The sequence below is a fragment of the Amblyomma maculatum genome, chromosome 11 (genome assembly GCF_055883805.1).
Source record: "Amblyomma maculatum isolate TAMU_Amacu chromosome 11, ASM5588380v1, whole genome shotgun sequence".
Taxonomy (NCBI): Eukaryota; Metazoa; Arthropoda; class Arachnida; order Ixodida; family Ixodidae; genus Amblyomma; species Amblyomma maculatum.
In genome coordinates this window covers 131,653,758-131,661,667 of record NC_139354.1, presented here as the reverse complement: position 1 = coordinate 131,661,667, position 7,910 = coordinate 131,653,758, and positions in this window count along the sequence as shown.

Below are 7,910 nucleotides of genomic sequence, written 5' to 3'. Positions count from 1 at the left end.
TCTTAGACACCCGTATGAAGCCAGTCACGAGTTGCACCTCAAAGACAATTTTAAGATTGTTCTCACCTGTTAGGCGAACACGTTGTCTTTTTTTGCTCGTCGGTGATCCAGATGTATTCGCAAGCGCACAAGATGGCTGGGTCGTCAAAGATAAAAAGTTGCAATGCAGTATCGCAGTCCAGACGTTCAGCTCCACACGTCCACGCCCTGTGCTCACTTGAAAAAGGCGCGAGAATACAGTGCGCAACCGCTACGGCGCATGCGTCATTGCCCTAGCGACGAGGGGACGAAGCAGTCGTCGGAGCGGGCGCGGGCGGCTTTATGCAGCAGACGGTGCGGAGTAAGCGCGAAGGCGTGAGAACGTTGTTTTCCGCTGGGAGATGACACGTACAAGGCGTGATTAAAAAAAAAATGGCTTACATCGAATCGGCCAACACGGCGACAACCGAAGAGCCTAGGAACGCCGACTTCTAGAGCAGTTTTCTATTTGTTTTTATAGTAAATGGCGCAGTACCCAAGGTCTATGTACAGTACCCCTCACTTGTCGGTGGGCGCAGCGCCGGGAGGGAAGAGGTGAACGAAAGAATGAAAAAAAAAAAGTACGCTAGCGGAGGTTTTGATCTCAACTTACACCGAGACCGCATAGCAGACAGCGCTCCTGTATTTTGACTCCATTGCAATGCCGCCGCCGCGGCCGCGATGAAAGCGCTTCTCCGATCACCGGCCGAGAGCGCTTTGCTTTGCGCGTTAGGTGATGCTGCTGTGTGTACTATGCTTGACAGCAGCAGCATCCGGCCAGAGGAGAAACGATGCGCGGCTTTGGAATGGTGCAGGTGGTTCGAGAAGCCCAGGCCGGCGGGAAGGCGTGGGAGCATGTACAGTGTGCATGCTTGGGGATCTTCCATACTTGAGCATGCGGGCGTCGCAGTGGCGTGAACTCCTCCTTCATCCATGCCCGGTTCACGGATTTTCAATACGTATTGAATAAAACGGAAGCGCCTGAAATTCGATTCACGGATGTTCAATACTTATTGAGTAAAACGGAAGTGTCTGAAATGCTTATAAGGACATTCTCCTTCATCCGTGCGCCAGTTCTCGGATGTTCAATACGTATTGAGGAAAACAGAACCGTTTGACGTTCTTTTAAGGAGGTTGTCTGCGTAAAATTACGGTTTTTTTTTACAATGTGGTGCATCGACAAATGCGCTCGTCATCTTTCCCCTCCCGCTTCCACCTATGATCGAACAAAAGACGGTCGTTAGACCTTTTATATTTACTTCAAAATAGTATATATTGTTGCATGATATTGCTGCCCAAGAAATGAAATTTTCCTAAATTGCAGGCCTTTCTTTCAGAAAAGGTTCATGGTAGAGCAGCAATAATTCCACACCATGTTCTCAGCATACTTATCCGCAAACAGGTAAAGCTTATATTTTTGTGACATTTGAATACAGATACGATCGCGCTAATTTACAGAAAACAGCGAACATTGAAAATTCCTTAGGAAAATAAAAAAAAACAGTTTTTAACACTGTTTAAACTTTTTCCGCCTATTCTACACTACCTCAGCTTTCAAAATTATTAAAAACACCGTGCATAATTTTGTTGCGCTAGTAATTATGGCCACTTTGATAAGGCCTTTGTCCAATTATAGCGCACCGCGCAGATCTGAAGTTCTCCGGAATTTGTGAATCATTCAAGGTTTTTAAATTTTGGCATATTATTGTAACAGGGAAAACATTTATAAAAGAGGATTAAAGATATATGCATTGAGAAACAGCCAAGGAGCCAGGCAATGAGGGCCCCCAGTTCGACGCACTTCTTTTTCTTAATCTTCCACAAACGAGCGCGCCACTTCGTCCTCATCATTCTCCAGCTATAAAAGTATTTCTTCGGTTATTGTTTGTCTCGACTTCGCAAATTGACGGTGACAGACGCAGCAATGAATGATTCAGAATCAGTTTTGTACGCGTCGAATTCCTGATGCGCTGTGGCATCAGGCACCACACAGACGTTTTTCGCAATCACCTTCACCTTAACGCGAATTACAGAAGGAGACGATAACGTTCAATGAGCAAGCACCGTATTCCAAATCATTTCAGTAGAAGGGAAAAATTGTGAAGGGCATGGAAAACTGCCTCAGTAAAACACAGTGTTTCTGGGCTGCATCAGTTTTCTTCTAATGACTCGACAGCGCACATTATTTTCATTCCTGTACAGTGTCTTCTATGCAGTCCTGGCTAGCGTGAACGCGCGGCAAAAGGCCCACTTCAGGCCGTCTGGATGCCGTCATCTGAGAGAGGCACGAGCATCCGGTTACCAATTGTTTTTTTTTTCCTTTTTTTTTAGCATTCCATACCTTGCTTTGCCACTGCAGCACCAGTTATGCTTTCCACCGATCGCATCTGACGCAGCAGTTTCTCATGCGGCAGAGGCTGTCGCCCGCGCTGGTGAAGCGGGCTTCCCGACAGTGGTCGCATCTCATTAACTTCACCCCGTGTTATTGGCGTCCGGTTGCAGTGCGAAAAACAGGCGGATAGAATAGTGAAGCTCTAGTGCCGATGCGTTGAACTGCTACAAGGAAGTATTTTTTATTAGTTCTGGGTAGCTTCACCATAATATATGTATCGAAGTCTGTCGGTCTGAAGACGCAAAAACGGGCTCTCACTGCTCCGCCTCTTAAAACGAACGTCTAGGGTGAGCACACCCCCGCGCTCATGGCCGCTCCGGTCATCTCAACATCTCAACATTACTGTCCTCATTTCCGTCGACATCTTTTCCCTGCTGTTGGACATATTTTTAGAACCTGAAATCCAATCCTGCTTGCATTTTATTCGCTTAGTGGCCAAGAAGTCAGACCTACAGCAATTGCAAATTCCTGTTTAAGGGTCTTATTGGACTGGTCGTAACTACTAGTGCATCAATATTGTGCAATGTGTTTTTATTGACATTGCAAATTGATGTAGAGAAGAATACGTGAACAAAGTTTAAAAAATATCATAAACGTTTTTTTTTTTATTCTCCTCAGAAATTTTCATTGTAATAATGGTGAAGGTGATTGCGAAAAACGTCTGTGGGCTGCCCTATGCCACAGCGCATCAGGAACTCTACGCATACAAAGCTGACTCCGATTCATTCAGTGCTGTGTCTGTCACAGCTAGTTTGCAACGTCGAGACAAAAAATGACAGAGGATGATGAGGACGAAGTGGCGCGCTCGTTTGTGGAAAAAAAAAAGAAGTGCGTCGAAGTCATTGCCTGGCTGCTTGGCTGAAGACAAGTACCTTCGCACTTGCATTCAGAACTCGAGCGTAACCACGGAGCCATCACGCCTTATACGCTTCAGATTCGAATATCAATTTTGTGGACATTTTGCGGAATCCTTGTGGATTGTGGGCGAACGTTCTACTTATCATGGGTCCCGAAAGCGATAGCGCGCATGCATAGGCGGAATTTCTCGCCGTTCTTCCTAAGGCTCAATAGGCCTCACTCTGGAAGCGACGGACCAACTGAGCATAGGCATTAAAAACAGTTGAGCAGAGGCAACTTACGAGACTTTTGTGGCCACAGGTCGACAAAAACGACCTTCCTTTTGAGACGTGTGTTAGCGAGGTAAGCACACCTGCGAGAAAAAGTGGAGAGGCCCCGCGCTTTGAAAAGTCTGCACGTCCGCCTTTTCTGACGGTGAAGCGGTTATTTCTGTTTAAGGTACTCTCCTAAATGTACTTGCCATCTTGCCCAAAAAATTTTGTCTGGCGCACTGTTTTGTATAAAATAAAAAAAAAAGCAATCGTAGCGGTTTGCTCGAAGCTGTACGTGTTGGTTCAATGCTGGGAACTAAAGCTGGAACGTGAAACCGAAGGAGGTTCTTGCCTCTATCAGCCTCTCTCGCCTCCCTGCTGTTCACCGGTAGTCTGCGCAGAGCGTGCGCAAGCCAACAGCGCATGTGAGACGCGCCAGCACAGTCGGTGGGAAACAAGCGGAGGAAGAGGGTGGATGTTTACTCTGCGGGCGCATTGAGGCCAAATTACAGGCGCCGAGGAGCGCGTTTCATCGTACTGGGCGCGCCGCTTTGGAGCTCGCACGATGTCGACAATCGTCGAACCTTTCGCTTTCGCCGTAGTCCCTTTATGTTCTCTCTCCGAGTGCGTTTTTTTTCTTTTTTTTTTGTCTAGATACATAATCTCGCTATTACTGCCTGTAATATACAGATATTGATGCTTATTCGCTTATTTAGTCGAGTTTGCATTTTTCCTCCTTTTCGCGCTTCAGGGTTTGAACTGTTGTCATATTACTTTTATGGATTCCGTTACGCGTAATTTTACGTTGCGTTTCTTCGTGACAGCAAATAAATTCATATTGTAGCGCCCGAAGAAGAAGCGCGATCGCTTTGACAAAGACGACGACGCTGCTGCCGTGACTCGCACGCGTGCGCTGTTCCGCTGCTGTTGTGCTGCACTGTGCAGTTGCCCCGACTTCGAACCATTCTTTGCTGTGTCTGTCACAGCTAGTTTGCAATGTCGAGACAAAACGTTACTGGATGATGATGAGAATGATGAAGACGAAGTGGCGCGCTCGTTTGCGTAAGATTAAGAAAAAAGTGCGTCGAACGGGGGGCCCTCATTGCCTAGCTCCTTGGCTGTCATTCATTGTATATATCAATTCCTCTTTTGTGAATATATTTTTCCCTGTTACAATAATATTGTCACGTCTCGGTAGAACGCCAAGGAGGGCCTAGCATTAGATGGTTTGGATGGTCGACCAGAGCGAGTCTTGCGTTCAAGCTTCTTTCTCTTCCAGGCTCGCGCTTGTCGTCTCATATGTCATCTTTTGCTTCGACTTCTATGTGTCATTTGCCCCCTCCTCAGGAAGCATCGTCTCGATGAGGTCGTGGGCGATTCACAAATGCCGTAGAATCTTTAGATCTGCGTGGTGCGCTACGCCTTGCACCAGGGCCTTATTGAAGTGGCCGTAATTACTTGCGCAACAAAATTATGTAAGGTGTTTTAATGATTTCGAAAGCTGGGGTATAGTGGAGAATACGTAGTAGAAGTTTAAACAATGTTTAAACTATCTTCACGTTCCTAAAAAATGTGCAATGTTCGCTGTTTTCTTTAAATTAGCGCGATCGTATCTGTGTATTGAAAAGTTATATAAATATAAGCTTTAGCTGTTTAATACATAACTAAGCTGAGAACATAGTGTGCATTTTTTGCTGCTCTGCCATAAACCTTTTTTGAAATAATTAGGTCTGCAAAGTAGAAAAATTTCGTTTCTTCGGCCGATTTTGTGCAAATTTATAAAAACATTTACACTACCTTGAAAAGCGAAAAATAACTGAATACAAATAAAAAATGCATATATTTAGTCCGATAATTTTCAATTGCTGTAACATATTTTGCATAATTCAAAACCAAAGTTGTCCAAAAGAGCAGAGAAGATAAGCGCGAAACTCCGCCTCTTCATTATTAATTTCGTGTGGCCGGAAAAATGTTTTGGCAGCAAAACCAATTGCAGATCTCTTCTTTCCATTTATCTGACAATGTTATATAAAGTTTGGAAATTAATATAAAAGGTCGACCGACAATCTTTTTTTTTTCTTACGTGGAAGAGAGAGGGTGAGAGAAAACTTTTAATGAGCATAATAATCAGTAAAAATTCCCAGGAGCTGGGTAATCGGTGCCCCTAGTTCAGGGCTCCGCCTAGCGCGGTTAGAATGATCGGACTCTAAACTAATAGGCGGAACAAACTAATTTGTTATTTATTGCCGATATATATGTTGCGCGCCATATAAATGTACCGGGGCTTGTCATGCTCGCAGTCTGCGCGAAAAACTGCCATTTTTTTCTTTTTTTTTACCACCGTGTGAATGCCCAAAACTAAAATGGCAAACTCGGGTCTTCCGGCTTTTCATTTTCCAGGGATTGCGTCTAGAAAGTACACACATCGTATCCGTTCCTGTCCCCAGGTAAACAGACGATGCTGCGCGTAGTTCCTTATGGATAATGCAAAAGCACTAGGACAAAAAACGGCTGAGAAAACGGTCATTTGTTCGATCAACTTGCGGCAACGTTTTCTTTCTCGGCAATGAAAAAGCTACCTTCTAATCACTAATTTATTATCACATAATCGTGCTATGGCCACATGGTTTCGTTTTGTATGCGCGTTCTCACAACAACTGGATTTGTACTAGAGGTTAAGTAGATCCAGGGATGTAATCGGCGTCCACTACAAGCATATTGGTTCGGGAGTGCTAGCCGGCTTCCTGGCCAACATGGCACGCGGCCGACCGTGGGCTGCCAAATGCCCGAGCAACCGTTGCCAAACAGGTCGGCATTCAGTTGGGTTTACAAGCTCGGGCCATGGTTGCTGGCCGACGTCTGCCCAACCTAGTACATGGCCGATCATGGGCCGCCCAATGGCCGAGCTACCATGGCCAAATTGGTCGGCGTTCAGTCGGGTGCTCGAGCTTGGGCATTGCTTGATGGCCGACTTCCGCCCTACCTGGCACATGGCCAACCATGGGCCGTCATTCGACCGAGCCCCGAATGCCGGCAGGTCGGCTGCCGACCAGCTGCCGATGACCGGCCATAGGTCGGCAGTCGGCCAATGCTGCTTGGGTAACTTACTCTGCTGAGATTTGGATTCAATGAATTGCGAACATTTATTTCCGCTTAGCGCATCCAATTCGTGAGTATTTGATACACTGCAGAGTCCGTGTAGTTTAGTCTGTAAAATGCGCATTTGGTCTGTGTTTATACAGCAGTGGATGTATTTGCTGCTTTCTGAAAACAAACTATAGCATGCTAGAGGAATCTATGGTACTGCTCAAAACGCAAACAAGGTTGCAAGGAAAATACGACAGCAGCATGCGATGAGGCAGCCTTGAAGAGTTCCACAAAGCGCCCATGTTTTGGTATTATGTACACCAAGTGTATAAGTGAGCCTCAAATATGGGTTACTTCAATTTGAGACGCTCTCGCCTATAAAATGTATTGTATTGTATTGTATTGTATTGGGGTTTTTTGGCGCATAAGCAACTGAGGCTATCATGCGCCAAGAGCAAGGTTAAAATCTGTTCTTATTTGAAAAGGGGAAGAAGGTTCGTTAAAGTTTACAGTTTATTCATAACGTCTGCTTCTTTTAAAAAACTAAGAACACGTGTTAAGTTTATTATTGCTCTTTCTCCTAAAAGTAATTTTTGATGGAAAGGGAGGGCACGATCATAAAAAATAGTGAAATGCTTTCTCCGTAGTGTCTCTAGTTTTGGGCATGTAATCAGGATATGGTTGACTATGAGTACTTCTCCGCATTCTCCACACGTAGGCTTATCTTGTTTCATTAGTAAAAAGTTATGTGTGAGATGTGTGTGCCCGATACGCAGACGGCATACTGTAACCTCCATGAAGCTTTCCTGCTGAGTGCTTGTTTCCCATTCTTCTATTATATGCTTTACGAGGTGTAATTTATTACTTTCTTGGTTATTCCATATAGACTGCCATATATCCTTTTGTTTTCGTTTAATTAGCTTTATGCAATCCTTATAAGGTATGTTTACTTTCTTTATTTCTTTCCTGCCTGCTTGAGCAGCACACACGTCCGCTCTCTCATTTCCTTCAATGCCCATGTGGCTTGGAACCCAACAGAGTATTATGTTATGTCCTTGGGTTGATATCTTTATTACATCGTGTATTATGATACCGAGTAATGGCATGACTGCATTTCTGGAGTTTAGAGCTGTGAGTACACTCAGTGATTCTGTATAGATAACACTGTTCTCAGTCCCTCGTACACAATTTTTGCTACAGCTACCACGACAGCATAACACTCGGCTGCAAATACTGATGCACATTGAGGAAGTCGAATAATTTTTTCGGAGTTCCGATCTACTACAGCGCAGCCAACATAGGAG